The 23,453-nt window shown below is 44.6% G+C and overlaps 1 protein-coding gene across 1 annotated transcript in view; it reads left to right on the forward strand.

Moving 5' to 3' along the window:
- LOC126166000 (estradiol 17-beta-dehydrogenase 2-like) overlaps window positions 1-23,453 on the forward strand; it is a 413,320-nt gene that overhangs the window by 107,640 nt on the left and 282,227 nt on the right. The window lies entirely within an intron of this gene.

Consider the following 23,453-nt stretch of genomic DNA (forward strand, 5'->3'; position numbering starts at 1 on the left):
TTGACGATGCATTCATACTATTTAATTCATTTTGTGGCAGTGTGATGCGTGCTTGCTTATTGGCTTTGAACATAGATCTAGTTATCACCATGTAAATGAGCATTTGACAGTTTCTCCTCTAAATAAGTTCTACAAAAGTGACTATTGAACTTTTACACACGCAAAAAACGTTAATGTCCTAATGCTGTCAATGTACACTTTACAATGTGACACAAACACAGTACATAGATAACACATAAAATATTGTCATACTATATCTACTGAAATACAGGAATTCTAGTAAAAGAAATATATCAACACTTTTTATACTTAGAAAATTAATAGATTAAAGGTCACTAAATGCATAAATGCTCAAGAAAGCTAGTAATTCAAATGTTCTGGCCTTTTTGAAGTTTCTGCTCGGCTGCTGGGACGGCGTACTCGTTCTCTTCACAAGATACTCCCGCACGTTCAGTTAGCATTAAACATACACAGGACCATAATGTAGTTACTCTATAAAACTAGACATATATACACACAATGAAACATTAATTACTAAATTGCTAACATGGTTATATTTCATGTTCACTATGAATGTTGTATCAGGATCGAGTCCTGTCTAACGGTAGACATGTATAATGGCACCTCTTATTACTAGGCTAATTACTATTTAGCTCTACAGGGCCTTTATACTGAAAAGGTTCTCCACACCACCTAGTACTGTCTTTCTATGTGTGTGAGTAACTGTTTGGTCACTGTTGTGGGTAAATACATACAGCGTACACAGGGCGGTGTGTGAAACTGATAGCGATTACACTCTTCCGCTGTTGTAGAAATCTGCTCCAGATGCTGCAGATACCGTGTTGAGCTGAAAGTGGTAACCAAAGTACGGAGAAATATCCTTCGGGGCTCTGTTGCATAGCAATCAGATTGCTTTCAGTTCTGAGAAATGTCCAGTTACTATTGTGGATTTGAATGATCCATGAAGTGACTTCTTTTCCGAAGAAAACATCGAACTATTTCACTAGAACTGAACGCTCCCGTCGGAACTGTTCTCAGCTGGTGTTTATTAGTAGATCACAATAGCAGTATATCGCTGGGTGTATAATAAGACGTACCTTCTTGAAATGAACAATATTTTATTGTTCTATTAACTGATTTCCTTCCATATGCACTTATATTTTACAATGTGAATAAAAAACTCGCAATGGCGTCGATTTTTTACATCACAAGAATGGCTCTCCTCTCCTCAAAATTACTCTTCACAAGAACAAACCAAAAACTATATCCTAAGAATAATTATGTGAGCGCTGACCGCCACAGAGTAATAAACAATATCTTTGTCTCTCTCTCACACTGTCACAGCAAGTTACGCTGCATGATACATCATACCGCACAGTCACAACAGATGGCTGTTGGCCATCTCTACAAGGACTACAGTGGATCTGCATATTTGATGACCCACCAATACCATTATTTCTACAAGGACTACAGTGGGTATACACCATTGATGACTCACCAGTACCATTACTTCTACAAGGACTTCAGTGGGTCTGCACCTCTGGTGACCCACCAATACCACAATCTCTACCAGGACTACAGTGGGTCTACTCTGTGATGACCTACCTACCAATATTCTTCAAAACTTCGAATGACTCTGCTGTGGGTTTGCTCTGCTGTGGCCCATTACCTGTCTGCATGTCGAGAGTCAGCACTGTCTTTCCGTTGGAAGGACAACACTACTTCTTCAAGACTGGAAATTCACTACTTCCGTGTGCATTGTCTTTTACTACTGAGACTTTGAGAAAAGAAACGGCAGTTTTACTGTGATGAATGATCAGGAGTGTCTTTATGGACTGTGATAAAATTTTAGCTTTTGACCCAAATTGTTGCAATAAGTGTGTGCATTTGATATCTTTGTTATTGTAATTATGAAAAATTTTATCAAATCATTATTGGCCACTGCTCAAAACAATTTGTAAAATTTTTTGTGGGGGCTAATATGAAAAGTCCCCTTAGAACAATTTCAGAATTACTGTGCTGATAAACCTCTTACATTATTTGCTTTTCAAACAGCTGAGCAAAACTGAACGTACTCAAACATTCACTAAAGTGACACACAATATTTTTAGCGCAACGCAATCTGACTTTCAAAAATCCCTACAAAAGAATGGCCCTGACTAACATTAACCTATACCTTTCACAAATCACTTACCTCACAAAAATCGTCATTACTCAAGCTACAGCAATACAGCGAGCGCCACTACTGCCAGCTAAATAACAGATTCAAACTACAGAAGGCACTAACTACTAGTAGGCATAGTTAGCAAATGAAAGATTTTAATAGAGAACAAACAATGTACTTACCTTAATAGTCATCAAAAGTCATAATACACTCCTGGAAATGGAAAAAAGAACACATTGACACCGGTGTGTCAGACCCACCATACTTGCTCCGGACACTGCGAGAGGGCTGTACAAGCAATGATCACACGCACGGCACAGCGGACACACCAGGAACCGCGGTGTTGGCCGTCGAATGGCGCTAGCTGCGCAGCATTTGTGCACCGCCGCCGTCAGTGTCAGCCAGTTTGCCGTGGCATACGGAGCTCCATCGCAGTCTTTAACACTGGTAGCATGCCGCGACAGCGTGGACGTGAACCGTATGCGCAGTTGACGGACTTTGAGCGAGGGCGTATAGTGGGCATGCGGGAGGCCGGGTGGACGTACCGCCGAATTGCTCAACACGTGGGGCGTGAGGTCTCCACAGTACATCGATGTTGTCGCCAGTGGTCGGCGGAAGGTGCACGTGCCCGTCGACCTGGGACCGGACCGCAGCGACGCACGGATGCACGCCAAGACCGTAGGATCCTACGCAGTGCCGTAGGGGACCGCACCGCCACTTCCCAGCAAATTAGGGACACTGTTGCTCGTGGGGTATCGGCGAGGACCATTCGCAACCGTCTCCATGAAGCTGGGCTACGGTCCCGCACACCGTTAGGCCGTCTTCCGCTCACGCCCCAACATCGTGCAGCCCGCCTCCAGTGGTGTCGCGACAGGCGTGAATGGAGGGACGAATGCAGACGTGTCGTCTTCAGCGATGAGAGTCGCTTCTGCCTTGGTGCCAATGATGGTCGTATTTGTGGTTGGCACCGTGCAGGTGAGCGCCACAATCAGGACTCCATACGACCGAGGCACACAGGGCCAACACCCGGCATCATGGTGTGGGTAGCGATCTCCTACACTGGCCGTACACCACTGGTGATCGTCGAGGGGACACTGAATAGTGCACGGTACATCCAAACCGTCATCGAACCCATCGTTCTACCATTCCTAGACCGGCAAGGGAACTTACTGTTCCAACAGGACAATGCACGTCCGGATGTATCCTGTGCCACCCAACGTGCTCTAGAAGGTGTAAGTCAACTACCCTGGCCAGCAAGATCTCCGGATCTGTCCCCCATTGAGCATGTTTGGGACTGGATGAAGCGTCGTCTCACGCAGTCTGCACGTCCAGCACGAACGCTGGTCCAACTGAGGCGCCAGGTGGAAATGGCATGGCAAGCCGTTCCACAGGACTACATCCAGCATCTCTACGATCGTCTCCATGGGAGAATAGCAGCCTGCATTGCTGCGAAAGGTGGATATACACTGTACTAGTGCCGACATTGTGCATCCTTTGTTGCCTGTGTCTATGTGCCTGTGGTTCTGTCAGTGTGATCATGTGATGTATCTGACCCCAGGAATGTGTCAATAAAGTTTCCCCTTTTTGGGACAATGAATTCACGGTGTTCTTATTTCAATTTCCAGGAGTGTATATACAGCAGTTCATGACATCCATTTTTACAAATTTCAAAACTCTGCCATTTCTCTCCCCACATCCACCACTGCTGGCGGCTCACCTCCAACTGCGCAACGCTACGCGCTGTTAACATGCAGCTGCCCAACACTACAATGGCAGACAACAATGCAAACTGGCCACAGACTCCACACAGCACAGCCAGTGATTTTCATACAGAGCGCTACGTAACGTTGCCAATAAGAAAACATAAACAGCCTACTTACATAGCCCCCATGCTCCGCACAAAAAATTTTACAAATTGTTTTGGGCACTGGCCAATACAGATTTGAAAAATTTTTCATAATTATAATTACAATAACAAATAAATCAAATACACACACTTATTGATACAATGTTAGTCAAAAGCTAAAATTTTCTCACAGTCCATAAAGACAGTCCTGATTATTCATCACAGTGAAACTGCCGTTTCTTTTCTCAAAGTCTGAGCAGTAAAAGAAAATGCACACGGACGTAGAGGATGTCCATGCAGTCTTAAAGAAGTAGTGTTATCCTTCCAGTAGAAAGACAGTGCTGACTCTCGACATGCAGACAGGTAATGGGCCACAACAGAGTAAACCCACAGCAGAGTCATTCGAAGTTTTGAAGAATAGTGGTAGGTAGGCCATCACAGAGCAGACCCACTGTAGTCCTGGTAGAGATTACGGTAATGGTGGGCCACCAGAGCTGCAGACCCACTGCAGTCCTTGTAGAAGTAATGGTATTGGTGAGTCATCAAAGGTGTAGACCCACTGTAGTCCTTGTAGAGATGGCCAGCAGCCATCTGCTGTGACTGTGTAGGTGCACAATCACCATCGAAGAGTCTTGCGGACAATGTAGCAAGTCCATAAACCACCACTTGTGCACTCACAAAGTTTTTGGAATTGTCCTTAGAACCAGCAATGCTGTTATCCAGTCCCTTGCTGATTTATCAACACACGTGCAAACACTAACAATCCCTACTTTTCACATATTGTCCATATACTATGACCAACAGAAACGTGTGCAGTGAAATGTAACTTACAAGTTACTTAATTTGATGAACTGGTGTCAATTACAATTTTACAACATAAGAATACAATTACAAAGGTACAAAATACATCATTAAAGAACATAACAGTACAGATAACATTTGTAGTAGAACAGGCTTTACAAAAGAATAGAAATAATCATATACATCAGTATTACAGGAATTATGACATAAGTACATACGTAAAAGATCAGAATAACTTTCGAAACATCACTTCACACATGAGCATTAAAACAAAACAGAATTAATAATGTCTAAACATCTTTACAAAGTAAATAACATAGTATTAGAAAAATTCTACAACATAACAACATCAGCCAAACACATAAAGACAGGAAAACCACAAATACACAAGGGTACAAAAACACATAGAGGGATATGACAAAAGGAAAGGACAGGGTTTGTTTTACTGCAGTATTTTGCATGGAGATCTCCCTTCGTTCATCATTATTCTCAAAAAGTCCTATCTAAGCCTGCTTTCTGTGTTCTGTTCACATCCTCTTTCAAAAATAGTTTTTCTCCACTGTACACTACCTTTTTTTTTGCCAAACCATTTTCTTATAGCTTCTCAATGCATTTCTTATAAATTCATCATAGTTAGTTTCTTATATAGTCTAGCCCATCTTAAGCTAACTTAAATCTACTGAGCTCAGATGCTAAACTAAGGGACGAGGCAATGCAGCAGCAATTTGTCTGCTACTGATGTACGGATTTTCCGCGACAGCAGCCCCTACTTGGTCATCATCATTTGTTGCAGGTCGTGGTTGACGTTTCACATGTGGCTGAATTATTTTTTCCTTTATTGAGTTTCAATTCCCCCCAAAGGGGGCGGGCTGGCAGCAGCTTATTACGCCGCTCTTCAGCCTACAGAGTTTGTTTTAAAAAGATGAAGATAATAAAAATAATAACAGTTGGCGATAAAATCGGTGACTGAAAGGTAAAATGGCAGAAAATACTGGAGCTTAAAACATAAAACACAGGGTGGATGATGCTAATAAAATACACAGGAAGCAGAAAAAATAAGAGACAGACAATTAAAAAACATGGCGACAGTCTGGTTTCTGTTCGCAAGAGAGAGGCTGAAACTTCCTGTTTCCTTAAATAACGTAACTATCCGCCGAACGATCCGGACACTTGGATGATGTCGTCCAGGATACCGAGCAGCATCCATAGCACACGTCCGTTGGGCATTTGTATCACAATAGCCTTACATCAACATGATACCGAGCTATTCCGAAATTGGTAAACGGTCCATTTAAACACGGGTAATGTATCACGAAGCAAATACCGTCCGCACTGGCGGAATGTTGCATGATACCACGTACTTATATGTTTGTGACTATTACAGCGCCATCTGTCACAAAGCGAAAAAACTGGTCCAACTAAAACACCCACCTTTCTTTACGTACTACACGAATATGTAATAAAAAGGAGGGTTCCTATTTTTAAAAAAGGCAGTTTATATCTGTTTGAGCTATGGCAGCGCCATCTAGCGTGCCAACCATAGCGCCATCTGGTTTCCCCCCTTCAAGCTAGACGAGTTTCGTTCTTTGTAGTTTTTTCATTTGATGCTTATTTCTTGAGATATTTGGCCAGTTCACTATCAATGGACCATCCTGTATAACAAATGTGTCATTCATATAACGTATTCAACAAGGAGGCTTAAAAGGAGCGCTACTTAATGCATGTTCCATAAAACTGTCAGCTGCTACTGACAAGAAGGGTGACCCAAAGCAAGCAAAAGGAAGTTGGCAAGTTTATCCCATTCAGGTCTCAAAGGAACGGATTCTTTGTATATCTTCTGTATTCCATACATTCTGAGACAGGTATTAGAGGCGTTAGATTATTTGTAATAAAGCTATCGATTCTGGAGTCTGATATCACATTTTTCGCTTTCCGAACGATTTTGTTTGTCGGACCGTTCTTTAACTTTAGGTGCGCAGGATCAGCTAATAGTTGCTCCATCTTCTTGTGGTAGTCCACAGCGTTCATAATACGAATTCGTCACAACGATGCTTTTCCTTCTCTTGAGTTCATTAAGAGCTTTCCTTTCCTGAACCGAAAACTTCCACTTCCGTAGAAGTTACGTCACATCTTGCCTTACTTCTTCGGCCTCCATCTTCAGAAGACAAAATAAAGATTCTTCGACGACACTTACGATTTTTTCAAAAGTAAACCTCTTTGACGTAGTTGCGAAATTTAGACCTATGCTCAGTACTGAAACACTGCTTCATCGAGTACCTCTGACTAGAGGTTCACCTCTACTCGATTCGAATCCACAATGACGACTTTCTTGGACACTTTATCCGTTAGTTCTAAGAAATTCTCCTTTTGTTTCATAGCACCGAAGTCCGAAAATCTAGCTGAATGATAAAACGTTATTCTATCTACCTTATCCCAGACATGAGGTGAATATGTTGTCGCCAGTGAGCTCCTGTAACAACGGCCACGAAAGCCTGCAGATTTATATGTTTTACCTCTTCTTTGACTAAAGAACATGTCAAGCTAGACGCAACAGATTATAACTGCAGAATGAATAATGTACACTCCTGGAAATGGAAAAAAGAACACATTGACACCGGTGTGTCAGACCCACCATACTTGCTCCGGACACTGCGAGAGGGCTGTACAAGCAATGATCACACGCACGGCACAGCGGACACACCAGGAACCGCGGTGTTGGCCGTCGGATGGCGCTAGCTGCGCAGCATTTGTGCACCGCCGCCGTCAGTGTCAGCCAGTTTGCCATGGCATACGGAGCTCCATCGCAGTCTTTAACACTGGTAGCATGCCGCGACAGCGTGGACGTGAACCGTATGTGCAGTTGACGGACTTTGAGCGAGGGCGTATAGTGGGCATGCGGGAGGCCGGGTGGACGTACCGCCGAATTGCTCAACACGTGGGGCGTGAGGTCTCCACAGTACATCGATGTTGTCGCCAGTGGTCGGCGGAAGGTGCACGTGCCCGTCGACCTGGGACCGGACCGCAGCGACGCACGGATGCACGCCAAGACCGTAGGATCCTACGCAGTGCCGTAGGGGACCGCACCGCCACTTCCCCGCAAATTAGGAACACTGTTGCTCCTGGGGTATCGGCGAGGACCATTCGCAACCGTCTCTATGAAGCTGGGCTACGGTCCCGCACACCGTTAGGCCGTCTTCCGCTCACGCCCCAACATCGTGCAGCCCGGCTCCAGTGGTGACGCGACAGGCGTGAATGGAGGGACGAATGGAGACGTGTCATCTTCAGCGATGAGAGTCGCTTCTGCCTTGGTGCCAATGATGGTCGTATGCGTGTTTGGCGCCGTGCAGGTGAGCGCCACAATCAGGAGTGCATACGACCGAGGCACACAGGGCCAACACCCGGCATCATGGTGTGAGGAGCGATATCCTACACTGGCCGTACACCACTGGTGATCGTCGAGGGGACACTGAATAGTACACGGTACATCCAAACCGTAATCGAACCCATCGTTCTACCATTCCTAGACCGGCAAGGGAACTTGCTGTTCCAACAGGACAATGCACGTCCGCATGTATCCCGTGCCACCCAACGTGCTCTAAAAGGTGTAAGTCAACTACCCTGGCCAGCAAGATCTCCGGATCTGTCCCCCATTGAGCATGTTTGGGACTGGATGAAGCGTCGTCTCACGCGGTCTGCACGTCCAGCACGAACGCTGGTCCAACTGAGGCGCCAGGTGGAAATGGCATGGCAAGCCGTTCCACAGGACTACATCCAGCATCTCTACGATCGTCTCCATGGGAGAATAGCAGCCTGCATTGCTGCGAAAGGTGGATATACACTGTACTAGTGCCGACATTGTGCATGCTCTGTTGCCTGTGTCTATGTGCCTGTGGTTCTGTCAGTGTGATCATGTGATGTATCTGACCCCAGCAATGTGTCAATAAAGTTTCCCCTTCCTGGGACAATGTATTCACGGTGTTCTTATTTCAATTTCCAGGAGTGTATTTAACCCTGTGGAAAATCAGAAACACCTCTGTAGAAAAGAGAAGCAGCGGTTCAAACATCGCGAAGTCAGATAGTAAGCAAGTACGAAGCCAAGATAGGAAATCTGAAACAGGAATGAATATATGGAATGACTATACGAAGGAAATGAACTGGAAGACAATATTATGAAAAGTGTGAAGGAAAGTAGATGAAGAAGAGATAAGTGATACTGCGAGAAGAATTTGACAGAGCACTAGAGATCAAAGTCGAAACAAGACACATGAAGTATACAATGATGAGTCAGAACTTTATAACAACGTACCCAAATTATAGTAGGCGTCAGTGAAGTGAAATGAAAAGAAGACAAGGATTTCTGGTCCGATGAGTATAGGGTAATATCAACAGCAAGCAGAAAATGGTATAACGGGAGTGGGATTTGTTATGAATAGGAAGGTAGGGCAGAGAGTATGTTACTCTGAACAGCCCGGTGACAGTGCTGTTCTTATCAGAGTCATCAGCAAACCAATACTGACAACGATAGTTTAGGTACATACACTCCTGGAAATGGAAAAAAGAACACATTGACACCGGTGTGTCAGACCCACCATACTTGCTCCGGACACTGCGAGAAGGCTGTACAAGCAATGATCACACGCACGGCACAGCGGACACACCAGGAACCGCGGTGTTGGCCGTCGAATGGCGCTAGCTGCGCAGCATTTGTGCACCGCCGCCGTCAGTGTCAGCCAGTTTGCCGTGGCATACGGAGCTCCATCGCAGTCTTTAACACTGGTAGCATGCCGCGACAGCGTGGACGTGAACCGTATGTGCAGTTGACGGACTTTGAGCGAGGGCGTATAGTGGGCATGCGGGAGGCCGGGTGGACGTACCGCCGAATTGCTCAACACGTGGGGCGTGAGGTCTCCACAGTACATCGATGTTGTCGCCAGTGGTCGGCGGAAGGTGCACGTGCCCGTCGACCTGGGATCGGACCGCAGCGACGCACGGATGCACGCCAAGACCGTAGGATCCTACGCAGTGCCGTAGGGGACCGCACGGCCACTTCCCAGCAAATTAGGGACACTGTTGCTCCTGGGGTATCGGCGAGGACCATTCGCAACCGTCTCCATGAAGCTGGGCTACGGTCCCGCACACCGTTAGGCCGTCATCCGCTCACGCCCCAACATCGTGCAGCCCGCCTCCAGTGGTGTCGCGACAGGCGTGAATGGAGGGACGAATGGAGACGTGTCGTCTTCAGCGATGAGAGTCGCTTCTGCCTTGGTGCCAATGATGGTCGTATGCGTGTTTGGCGCCGTGCAGGTGAGCGCCACAATCAGGACTGCATACGACCGAGGCACACAGGGCCAACACCCGGCGTCATGGTGTGGGGAGCGATCTCCTACACTGGCCGTACACCACTGGTGATCGTCGAGGGGACACTGAATAGTGCACGGTACATCCAAACCGTCATCGAACCCATCGTTCTACCATTCCTAGACCGGCAAGGGAACTTGCTGTTCCAACAGGACAATGCACGTCCGCATGTATCCCGTGCCACCCAACGTGCTCTAGAAGGTGTAAGTCAACTACCCTGGCCAGCAAGATCTCCGGATCTGTCCCCCATTGAGCATGTTTGGGACTGGATGAAGCGTCGTCTCACGCGGTCTGCACGTTCAGCACGAACGCTGGTCCAGCTGAGGCGCCAGGTGGAAATGGCATGGCAAGCCGTTCCACAGGACTACATCCAGCATCTCTACGATCGTCTCCATGGGAGAATAGCAGCCTGCATTGCTGCGAAAGGTGGATATACACTGTACTAGTGCCGACATTGTGCATGCTCTGTTGCCTGTGTCTATGTGCCTGTGGTTCTGTCAGTGTGATCATGTGATGTATCTGACTCCAGGAATGTGTCAATAAAGTTTCCCCTTCCTGGGACAATGAATTCACGGTGTTCTTATTTCAATTTCCAGGAGTGTATATCAGGCTATTGAAAGTATAATACTGTACGTAAAGGGAGATGAAAATCTAATAGTCGTGGGGGCTGGAATGCAGTTGTAGGGAAAGGAGTGGAAGAAACGTTCCAGGAGAATATCGACTTGGGGCAAGGAATGAGAGAGGAGAAAGACCAACTGAGTTCTGTAATAAATTTCAGCAAGTAATAGCGAATACTCTGTTCAAGAATCACAAGAGGAGGAGGTATATTTTGCAAAAAGCCGTGTGATACGGGAAGATTTCATTTAGATTACATCATGGTCAGACAGAGATTCCAAAATCAGATACTGGATTGTAAGACGTGCCCTGGAGCAGGTATAGACTCAGATTACAATATAGTAGTGATGAATAGCAGGCTGAAGTTTAAGAAGAATCAATACGCAAAGAAGTGGGGTACGGAAGCACTAAGCAATGACGAGGCACAATTAAAGTTCTATAAGGCTATAGATATAGCAATAAAGAATAGCTCAGTAGGCAGTACAGTTGAAGAGGAATGGATATCTCTAAAAAAGGCAATGACAGAAGTTGAAAACATGGGTACAAAGAAGGTAACTTCGAAGAAACCATAGCTAACAGAAGAAATACTTCAGTTGATCGATGAAAGAAGGAAGTACAAAAATGTTTAGGGAAATTCAGGAATACAGAAATACAAGTCGCTGAGGAATGAAATAAATGGGAAGTGCAGGGAAGGTAAGACGAAATGGCTGCATGAAAATGTGAAGAAATCTAAAAACAAATGATTTTTGGAAGAACTGACTGAGCATATAGGAAAGTCGAAAGAACTTTCGGTGAAATTAAAAGCAAGGGTAACATTAAGACTGCAACAGGAATTCTACTGTTAAATGCAGAGGAGAGAGGGGATAGATGGAAAGAGTACACTGAAGGCCTCTATGAGGGGGAAGATTTGTCTAACGTGATAGAAGAAGAAGCAGGAGTCGAATTAGAAGAGACAGGGGATCCAGTATTAGAATCAGAAATTAAGAGAGCTTTGGAGGACTTAAAGCAGAAGAGATGACCAACATTCCATCAGAATTCCTAAAATAATTGGGGGGAATGACAACAAAACAACTATTCACTTTGGTGTGTAGAATATATGAATCTGGCTACATACCATTTGACTTTCGGAAAAATATCATCCACACAATTCCGAAGAATGCAAGAGCTGACATGTGCAAGAATTCTCTCAGAATCAGCTTAACGCATCATCCATCCAAGTTGCTTTGAAGAAAAATATACAGAAGAATGGAAAAGAAACTTGGGAGCGTGTTAGATGACGATCAGTATGGCTTTAGGAAAGGTAAAGGCACTAGACACGCAGTTCTAACGTTGCGGTTGACAATGGAAACAAGACTAAACAACACAAGTTCACAAGAGTTATCGACCTGGAAAAAGCATTCGACAGTATAAAATGATGCAAAATGTTCGAAATTCTGACAAAAATAGTTGTAAGCTATAGAGAGAGAGACCATTAATAAACAATATGTGCAAGATCCAAGAGGGAAAAATAGGAGTGGACGACCAAGAAAGAGGCGCTCGGACTAAAAACAGTGTAAGACACGGATGTAATCATTGCCTCCCTGTTATTCAATCCGTACATCGAAGAAGCAATGATGAAAATAAAAGCAAGGTTCAGGAGTGGAATCAAAATTCAAGGTGAAAGTATATCAGTGATACGATTCGTTGATGACATTGCCATCCTTTGTGAGAGTGAAGAACAATTACAGGATCTGCTGAATGGAATGAACAGTCTGATAAGTACAGAATGTAGGCTGAGAGTAAATCAAGAAAGGCGAAAGTATTGAGAAGTAGTAGAAATGAGAACAGCGAGAAACTCAACATCAGGACTGAAGGCCTCGAAGTAGATGAAGTTAAGGAATTCTGCTACCTAGGCAACAAAATAACCAATGACGGGCAAGGAAGACATCAACAGCAGACTAGCACTGGCAGAAAGGACATTCCTGGCCAAGAGAAGTCTACTAGTATCTAACATAGGGCTTGATTTAAGAAAGAAATTTCTGAGAATCTACGTTTGGAGCACAGCATTGTATGTGTGTGAAACTGGACTGTTGTAAAACCAGAGCAAAATAGGACCGAAGCATTTGAGATGAGGTACTTCAGACGAATGTTGAAAATTAGGAGGACTAATAAGGTAAGGAATGAGGAGGTTCTGTGCAGAATCAGAGAGGAAAGGAAATGTGGAAAAGACTGACCAGGATTAGGAACAGGATGATAGGACATCTGTTAAGGTATGAGGGAATAACTTCCATGGTACTAGAGGGAACTGTAGAGGGGAAAAACGTAGGAGGAAAGTAGAGATTAGAATACATCCAGCATGTAATTGAGAACATTGGTTGCAAATGCTACTCTGAAATGAAGAGATTGGCACATAAGACGAATTCATGGCGGGCCTCATCACACCAGTCAGAAGGCTGATTAGTCAATAAATAGATAAATACAATAAACCGAAATGCCGGTATGTCCACCTTTGGCACGGATTACAGCGACGACGCGCCGTGTCATGGAAGCAAAAAGGCCTTGGTATGTTGCTGGAGGGAGATGGCACCACATCTTCACACACAAGTCGACTAATTCTGCGGAGGGGGACGATGAGCTCTGACACCATGTCACATCCCAGGTGTGTTCGACTGGGTTCAGATCTGGCGAGTTGGGGGGCTAGCACACCAACTGGAACTCGCCACTGTGTTCCTCGAGTCACTCCGTCACTCACCTGGCCTTTGATATTGCGCATTATCTTGCAGAAAAATGCCACTGCCGCTGGGAAACATGATAGTCATGAAGGGGCGTACGTGGTCCCCAGCTAGTGTACGTTACACATTGGCCGTCATGCTGCCTTGCATGAGCTCCACTGGACCCATGGATGCCCACGTGAATGTCCCCAAGAAAATAATGGAGCCGCCGCAACTTTTTCCCGTCCTGCAGTAGAGGTGTGAAGAAGCTGTCCCCCTGGAAGATCGCGCCCTCCCATCGTCATGATGAAGAAGATATCGGCAACGCTCTGCCACTGCGCCAACGTCCACAGCCGATGGTCATATCCCCATTTCCGTTGTAGTTGCCGATGTCGTGGTGTTGACACTGGTACATGCACAGGGCGTCGGCTGTGGAAGCCCATCGGCGCACTGTGTGCTCAGATACACTTGTACTCTGCCCAGCATTAAAGTCTGCTGTTATTTCCACCACAAATCACTTGTTTTACCAGTCTGCCCAGTCTACAACATCCAACTTCTGTAATGAGGGGTGGCCACTCAACACCAAGACTTCTGGACGTGGTTTCACCCTGGTTTCGCCAAGTGTTGAAGACATCAAGGCACCCGATTTTCGGTATGGTCTACATCAGCATTACCTGGAAAAAGCTTATGGCTACGGTCGCAGGTTCGAATCCTGCCTCGGGCATGGATGTGTATGATGTCCTTAGGTTAGTTAGGTTTAAGTGGTTCTAAGTTCTAGGGGACTGATGACCTCCGAAGTTACGTCCCATGGTGCTCAGAGCCATTTGAACCATTTTTTGCTGAAACAGTAGTGTTTGGAGGGCTATTACAACTATTGGTGCCAGAGACCATAGGAGGAGGTCGATCTACGCAGCAATATTATAAAAGGAGACTGGAAGGTGTAGTGTAGAGGATCTCTTTTAGGCACGCCTATCACCTAGAGGCTGTAAACCACATCTCTGGGACGAGATGTACGCAATGGGTTTGTTTCTAAAACGTACAACTTTTTTTCTTGCATCAGCCTCTATTTTCTTTTTTAAATAGAGACAGCAGTAGCACATTTACGATTTTTTTATAATATATGTGTCACCTTCTTTCTTTGCAGAAGAATCATTGACAAAATAACTTTCAGTCATGATAATCTTTACTAAATAAAAACCACATAGCGATGGTAGATGAATTAGACATAAAATTGTGTAGTGCAAGGGGCAAGTATATGACGTAAGCACCTGCTGTCAAACGTGATTACACTACAATATATAAAAAGGAGATAGAATGTTAATAATGTCTCACATCTGGAAATATTTCAGAGATGTTGGAGCATATTTAAGACTGATGGCGGCCCTCTGTGCAAGCAGCCTCTGGTGGCTGGTGCAAAGAGATGGCCTAGCTCCTCCTGCTGCTGCTGGGTGGAACACGTACTTTATACCTCTTTATCCAGGTGCCCGGCGTTAGCTTTGAGCCGTTACCCCACGGATCCGCTGCCTGCACTACTGAGAATTCTTCCACACTCCATCTTTGACTTGCCTGGATGTGGAGGCTTGGGCAAGGTACTGCTCGTTAAGCCTCCTGTACTGGGAATTACAAAGCCACGATGGCCAAAGCACATGTGGTTGCAGTTATGATGAAACATGGGACTAGGGAAAGGCAGGATTCGGTGTGGACGGGGCCTTACACAGTTACCGTTGGTTGCTCAGGTCTTTTTTTTTTAATTTGGCATACACTTTATTTGGAACCAATCGCAAATGACAATAAGGAACAATTATCAAATTTGGCTATTAATACCCAATGTCTGAATAAAAATATTTCTTAAGCAAGTTGCACTCACGGCTTAAGGCCTTATTGACCAGAAATTCAAATTGTTTGTTGGCTGAAGACCCCAATAGTAATAACTCAAAAACCATTTGACGGCTGAAGGCCTGGACAGCAAATTCTTACTAAAATATTATAAAAAGGACAATCATATTAAGAGACAATATCTAATTAAAAATTCTTAAGACAAAATGCATTCACTGCTGAAGGCCTCATTGACTGTCATCACAATCTGATTAAAACAAGAAAGAAGGGGGCCTCAGACAGTGCTCCAAGAATCGACCTGGGAAAGTAGCTCAATTTCGTAAACGATGAGACGGGCAGCCAAGAGTTGTATTCACTTAACCGGATGGCAACTCAAACCAGTGACAATTTAAACGCTGGCCAACACTCTTGCAACATCCACCTAACGCCTGAAAAACAACACAACCATGGAGTAACCCAGGCAAGGCGGAACCGGCGGACAGCACTGCGTCTTCTGAATCCGGTGTTAGAAGATCCATCAGTCCGAAAGAAACAAATATCCGAACCACAATCGAGGAAGGTGTCTAACTACATGACTTACTGGACAACAGTGGCAAGGTGAGGAAAGGTACACTGCTGTGAAAATACGCCAAACTCCAGGGCAGGTAAAAGGCGCGTTATCGGTCACTAGGCAGAAACATACCACTGGTTGAACTTCAACAATTAGCACAATAAATTCAAGGATTAATATGAAGCGGAGGACGGCTAACTGATTTCGCGACTCGCTCTTCGTCTCAGCGACCCTGCGAGCAGCAATGCGCGAACCAGTGGTGTGATCTCAAAATAGTGGAGGTTTCACTACTGGGTTAATGTTCACTCAACTCAAATGTCTTGGGTCCCCTCGATCTGGCAGTGCCTGCGTTCCGCCAGCGGTCCCGGCATGTCCCCTAACTGCCGGATCTCTCTGCTGCTCCGTCCCAACCGGAAAACACTTGATGTCCTTCCAAAGACAGTGTCACGGTACTACATATTGATAACCGCTGCTGCTGCCATTCACGGACAGACAACGCTAGCAAACGTAGTGGCGCCAGTAACCACAAGAAGAAAACGAGACGCCACTATCCCTATTACACGATGTCAACGTATCAGCGGCACCAACGCGAGCCGCAACACGGCTCATATGACTACACCATCGCACAGGCTATGGATGACATCCTCACGCAATTTGTTTAAAGGAACATTTAAATTTTCTTGTTTTCTGTCTCCATGGATGTGGTAACAGTTTGTTGTTGTTGTGGTCTTCAGTCCTGAGACTGGTTTGATGCAGCTCTCCATGCTACTCTATCCTGTGCAAGCTTCTTCATCTCCCAGTACCTACTGCAACCTACATCCTTCTGAATCTGCTTAGTGTATTCATCTCTTGGTCTCCCCCTACGATTTTTACCCTCCACGCTGCCCTCCAATACTAAATTGGTGATCCCTTGATGCCTCAGAACATGTCCTACCAACCGATCCCTTCTTCTCGTCAAGTTGTACCACAAATTTCTCTTCTCCCCAATCCTATTCAATACTTCCTCATTAGTTATGTGATCTACCCATCTAATCTTCAGCATTCTTCTGTAGCACCACATTTCGAAAGCTTCTATTCTATTCTTGTCCAAACTATTTACCGTCCATGTTTCACTTCCATACATGGCTACACTCCATACAAATACTTTCAGAAATGACTTCCTGACACTTAAATCTATACTCGATGTTAACAAATTTCTCTTCTTCAGAAACGATTTCCTTGCTATTGCCAATCTACATTTTATATCCTCTCTACTTCGACCATCATCAGTTATTTTGCTCCCCAAATAGCAAAACTCCTTTACTACTTTAAGTGTCTCATTTCCTAATCTAATTCCCTCAGCATCACCCGACTTAATTCAACTACATTCCATTATCCTCGTTTTGCTTTTGTTGATGTTCATCTTATATCCTCCCTTCGAGACACCATCCATTCCGTTCAACTGCTCTTCCAAGTTCTTTGCTGTCTCTGACAGAATTACAATGTCATCGGCGAACCTCAACGTTTTTATTTCTTCTCCATGGATTTTCATACCTACTCCGAATTTTTCTTTTGTTTCCTTTACTGCTTGCTCAATATACAGATTGAATAGCATCGGGGAGAGGCTACAACCCTGTCTTACTCCCTTCCCAACCACTGCTTCCCTTTCATGTCCCTCGACTCTTATAACTGCCATCTGGTTTCTGTACAAATTGTAAATAGCCTTTCGCTCCCTGTATTTTACCCCTGCCACCTTTAGAATTTGAAAGAGAGTATTCCAGTCAACATTGTCAAAAGCTTTCTCTAAGTTTACAAATGCTAGAAATGTAGGTTTGCCTTTCCTTAATCTTTCTTCTAAGATAAGTCGTAAGGTCAGTATTGCCTCACGTGTTGCAGTATTTCTACGGAATCCAAACTGATCTTCCCCGAGGTCGGCTTCTACTAGTTTTTCCATTCGTCTGTAAAGAATTCGTGTTAGTATTTTGCAGCTGTGGTAACAGTACAAGTGTAGAAAATTGTTTAAATATGGAATATCAGTGTATACTGATGATGTCGTTTGGGTTTTTAATGTACGATCGTGGTTTGAAAAGTTCTCAGAATAGAGTAGAAAAGAAGCACTTACATCACTGAAACTTTTTTTTTATTTTTCAATGTAGTCTCCTTGTAGATTAATGCACTTGGTCCAACGATGTTCCAGTACCTTGATCACATTTCGAAAATGAGCTTCCTCCAGGCCTGCTGAATAGCTGTCAACTCCGGCTGTCAATTCTTCATCTGCAGTGAATCATCGTCCGTCAAGAAAAATTTTCAGTTGTGGGAAGAGATGGAAATCTGACGGAGCCATATCAGATGAATAAGGCGGGTGTGGTAACAATTCATACCTTAGTTCGTGTAATTGTGCCATGGCGACTGCACATGTGTGCGGGCGCGCATTGTCTTGATGGGAGATGACTTTCTTCCTTGCTAAACCTGCCCTTTTTCACATACCTTTTGTTGCAATTTGTCCAGGAGGTTAGCATAGTATTCTCCAGTAATTGTTTGCTCAGTGGGGAGATAATCTACAAACAGATCCTCTTCGCGTCCCAGAACATGACCGTTCCCGCCGAAGTATTTTTGCTTTCTTTGGTGGCGGAGAATCAGAATTTTTCCACTGCTTTGACTGTTGTTTTGTCTCCGGGGTATAATAGTGCACCCAAGTTTCATCCGTGGTCACAAACCGGCGCAAAAAATCTTGTCCGTTTCTCCTAAAACGGGCCAAACATTGCTCCGATATGTCCATTCTCATGCGTTTTTGATTCAGCGTCAAGAGTCGCGGCACCTATCTTGCAGATAATTTTTTCATTTCTAATTCTTCAGTTAAAATGTGATATACCCTTTCAGATGACATCTGGCAAGCGTGAGCAATTTCACACACTTTCAATAACTGAGATAAGAGTGACAGAAATATAGATACAACCAAGTTTTGATTGTGACATGTTTATACTAATTAAGACAAGAATAGCTCAGACTTCTAGTGGCGTTTCTTTCGGCGATAATTAAGATAAGGCAAGAGATAGAGGAATTTGTGTTTCGGTAGCAGCATCCATTTACAGTAATAAATTATAGCAATTAAGTAAGGAAGGTCGCAAATTATAGTCATTAAGACAAGATAACATAAATATACAGGGTAATCAGAACAGTCTGAAAATCATGTAAGGATATCGCAGAGTAATTTGTGCGGAGAAATAATTGTTAAGAAAAAATTCTATACTTTCCCCGTTTCTAAGTATTAATTAGCATTGAAGTTAGCCAACCAGGCCGCTTAGTGTGCAGATTCAAGTGGCCCAACAGATACAGTGAGTGTCAGTCGTTCTCATAGCGTACATGACAGTGCACGAGTCTGCTCAGCCTTTGGCTCGGGTATGATCCTTACTAACATCCCATGCCTAGCTTTTGCATCACTCTCTCATCGGTTTTGGGAAACCAAACGAAGAATATATTTGGCGACACCGCCTCTTGCGCGCAGCTTGAATTTGCGCGCGCAGCGCCTGTAGTGGCTAACTTCAGTGCTGCTTAGCTCGGAAACAGCGCAACGTACCGAATTTTTTTCTTAACAGTTATTTCTCTGCATCATCTACATTGCATCTCCGTCACTATCATTTCAGACTGTTTCTGGCCACCCCATAGAGGTAACCTTGTTTTGATAACGGGTCATAAATTATATCCAAATAAATACTAGATGTTGTGGGTTGGCAAGAGAGCCAACCCGTAACTACTAGAGGAAGCCGAAAGGCACGCGTTTTAGCTCACGCAGGCTGGCGTGAGGTCTGGAACAAGACAAGGAAATTAGACTTAGAAAAATCTGACGTAGCTGGTGGAATACTTAACTTTAATCCATAAATGGTGAACGTCGCTCTTGACGGTACATGTTTTACAGTATCAATAGTAACTGGTAATGGCGCCTTGCTAGGTCGTAGCAAATGACGTAGCTGAAGGCTATGCTAACTATTGTCTAGGCAAATGAGAGCGTATTTTGTCAGTGAACCATCGCTAGCAAAGTCGGTTGAATAACTGGGGCGAGTGCTAGGAAGTCTCTCTAGAACTGCCGTGTAGCGGCGCTCGGTCTGCAATCACTGATAGTGGCGACAAGCGGGTCCGACGTATACTAACGGACCGCGGCCGATTTAAAGGCTACCACCTAGCAAGTGTGGTGTCTGGCTGTGACACCACATTAGATAAGAACGTAACTGGGCTTCTGGGAGAGTGGAGACGGTAGGGGGTCCTTGAAAGTGACAGATGGGGTTTGTTTACATAGGGGTCATAAATCATTGCGACAAGACTGACACTGATCCAGCTGTTACGAAATACACATGGTGACAGAAAGGCAACAAGACAAAACAAAAATAGTAGGCAATTAGGCAGCCAAGCCTGTCCTTTGGGATGGACCAGTAGATAATACAAAATGAACAACATTTCTGCACGAAGTTAAATTTCGCTCAGGCCTCAAACCCGGAATTCACGCTTTTATAGATGGTATGTCACTTATTACGTCTCGTGGAGTGTCTTATGTTGTAACTTCTGGTTCCGAGATGGATTGAGCCTTCCTCTTATGTTGCTGGACTATCACGGCTGGGAGGAAGGATACGTCGGGTAATTTGACTGGGCCACGTACGGTATGTGTCAGGTGCATGGATAATGCACTGGGCAGTGCAATGCGAGGTGTTCCCAGGTTCGAGTTGAAATCCTGCACACGAGCGTAATTAACTCAAAAAATGTTAATGTACTACACAGCGAGTAAGATGTGGCTAACTTAGTATAGTTGTTCATTTTTCAGCTTTTTAATCTGAGTACTAATACCTTGTCTATGTTTCCAGGTAACGCTACAAGTTATGAAGTGGTTAACTAGGGGCGACTTTTCACAGGTGATCGACGAGATGGTAAGAGCCTGCGTCGGGAAGAATGCACAGGTATGTACTTGAGAAAATCACCATATGTCAAAATCATTTTCATCTCTATGAAAGACGTATATTGATAATAACCATCTGCCTTAAATCTCATGATTTTCGTAAGATAGACGCCTCATGGTTCGCATCAAAGTCCTAACCGCTCTGGTTGAGGTGTCTTATGGTTTTAGACGATCACTTTTACTGGTTGTTTGTTTCGGTTTTCTGGCTAGCTACTGCGCACTGAATGTGAGCACGCGACAGTGTGTCAAACGTTATCTAGACCAGTGGTTCAATTCTCTGAGCCTCAGGGCGTGCTTCGGAGGCTGCGACGACATGTCGGTATCAGGCATTTGCGTTACTGTAGTGATGCTGAGAAGACGAATAAAAATCCGTTGACTTATCTTCGCGAGCCCTTGTAATGCATGAACCATACATTTCTGACCAACGTAATAACAAATATATATGTACTAAATGTACATTTCTGCTGTGGAAGCAAAGCACAAATGAAGCAGTGAATTCAAAAATAGTAAAAGTACACTTATCATAGATCTGCCATAATTTTCTGGTCTATATATTACAAGGTGTTTGTGTCTTGCAAAATATTGAAGCAAAACAATCACTCGCTTCAAGAGTAAAAAAAGAAGATAAAAATTGTGTTTTTTAGCTGATTTGGTAATCATTTGAGTTCGTTTAAACATTATGCCTATTAATTTGTGTCTAACTGCACGCAAATACATGGCGAAACTTGAAATCGTATTCACAAAGATGTCAGAACATACAAGACACTAATAATTTAAAGTCTGAGACGTAGGCTTCACTTTGTGATGCATCGCTATCATTGCCTTGAGTTGCCATAGTGTGGTTTAGGTTGAAATGGCTCTAAGCACTATGGGACTTAAACACCTGAGGTCATCAGTCCCATAGAAATAGAACTACTTAAACCTAACTAACCTAAGAACATCACACACATCCACGCCCGAGGCAGGATTCGAACCTGCGACCGTAGTAGCAGCGCGGTTCCGGACTGAAGCACCTAGAACCGCTCGGCCACAGCGGCCGGCTACGGTCTAGGGGTAGCATCTTTTGCTCGTAATGGAAACGTTCTGGGCCCCGAGTTCGAACTTCGACACTGTTTGAACTTTGAATACAAATCATCAGCAGTGGCATCTGTGGACTTCCAGCGTAATAAGTAATCGTCGTCCTGCCATCGGACTTGACAAAGACGGCGAAAATGGGGACAGAGGTTCAGGGCAACCTCTTGCCCTTGGGGTGGGGAACTGCCCCTAAAATGGGAGAGAATCAGCAACGATCAAGGGCATGAGGCTGCAGAAGGCAGTGGAAACCACTGCATTAGAGACACGTAACTTGTATCCACAGGACATGTGGCCTGTAACTGAAGAAGTGTCATGATGAGCTCTCCGTTGGCAAAAGATTCCGAAATAGTCTCCCACTCGGATCTCCGGGAGGTGACCATGAGGAAAAGAGTGAATAGTCAACGAAAGGATGACGTTCTACGAGTCGGGTCGCGGTATGTCAGAAGCTTGAACGTGGTAGGAAAACTAGAACATCTGAAAAGGAAAGTGCTAAGGCTCAATCGAGATATAGTGGGGGCCAGTGGAGTGAAATGGACGGAAAAAAGATATCTGGTCAAACGAATATAGGGTAATATCAACAGCAGCGGAAATGGTACGACGGGAGTTGGATTCGCTGTGAGTAGGAAGACAGGGCAGGGAGTGAATTCTACATCTACATCTACATTTATACTCCGCAAGCCACCCAACGGTGTGTGGCGGAGGGCACTTTACGTGCCACTGTCATTACCTCCCTTTCCTGTTCCAGTCGCGTATGGTTCGCGGGAAGAACGACTGTCTGAAAGCCTCTGTGCGCGCTCTAATCTCTCTAATTTTACATTCGTGATCTCCTCGGGAGGTATAAGTTGGAGGAAGCAATATATTCGATACCTCATCCAGAAACGCACCCTCTCGAAACCTGGCGAGCAAGCTACACCGCGATGCAGAGCGCCTCTCTTGCAGAGTCTGCCACTTGAGTTTGTTAAACATCTCCGTAACGCTATCACGGTTACCAAATAACCCTGTGACGAAACGCGCCGCTCTTCTTTGGATCTTCTCTATCTCCTCCGTCAACCCGATCTGGTGCGGATCCCACACTGATGAGCAATACTCAAGTATAGGTCGAACGAGTGTTTTGTAAGCCACCTCCTTTGTTGATGGACTACATTTTCTAAGGACTCTCCCAATGAATCTCAACCTGGTACCCGCCTTACCAACAATTAATTTTATATGATCATTCCACTTCAAATCGTTCCGCACGCATACTCCCAGATATTTTACAGAAGTAACTGCTACCAGTGTTTGTTTCGCTATCATATAATCATACAATAAAGGATCCTTCTTTTTATGTATTCTCAATACATTACATTTGTCTATGTTAAGGGTCAGTTGCCACTCCCTGCACCAAGTGCCTATCCGCTGCAGATCTTCCTGCATTTCGCTACAATTTTCTAATGCTGCAACTTCTCTGTATACTACAGCATCATCCGCGAAAAGCCGCATGGAACTTCCGACACTATCTACTAAGTCATTTATATATATTGTGAAAAGCAATGGTCCCATAACACTCCCCTGTGGCACGCCAGAGGTTACTTTAACGTCTGTAGACGTCTCTCCGT

Source organism: Schistocerca cancellata, chromosome 1 (assembly GCF_023864275.1).
Source record: "Schistocerca cancellata isolate TAMUIC-IGC-003103 chromosome 1, iqSchCanc2.1, whole genome shotgun sequence".
Taxonomy (NCBI): domain Eukaryota; kingdom Metazoa; phylum Arthropoda; class Insecta; order Orthoptera; family Acrididae; genus Schistocerca; species Schistocerca cancellata.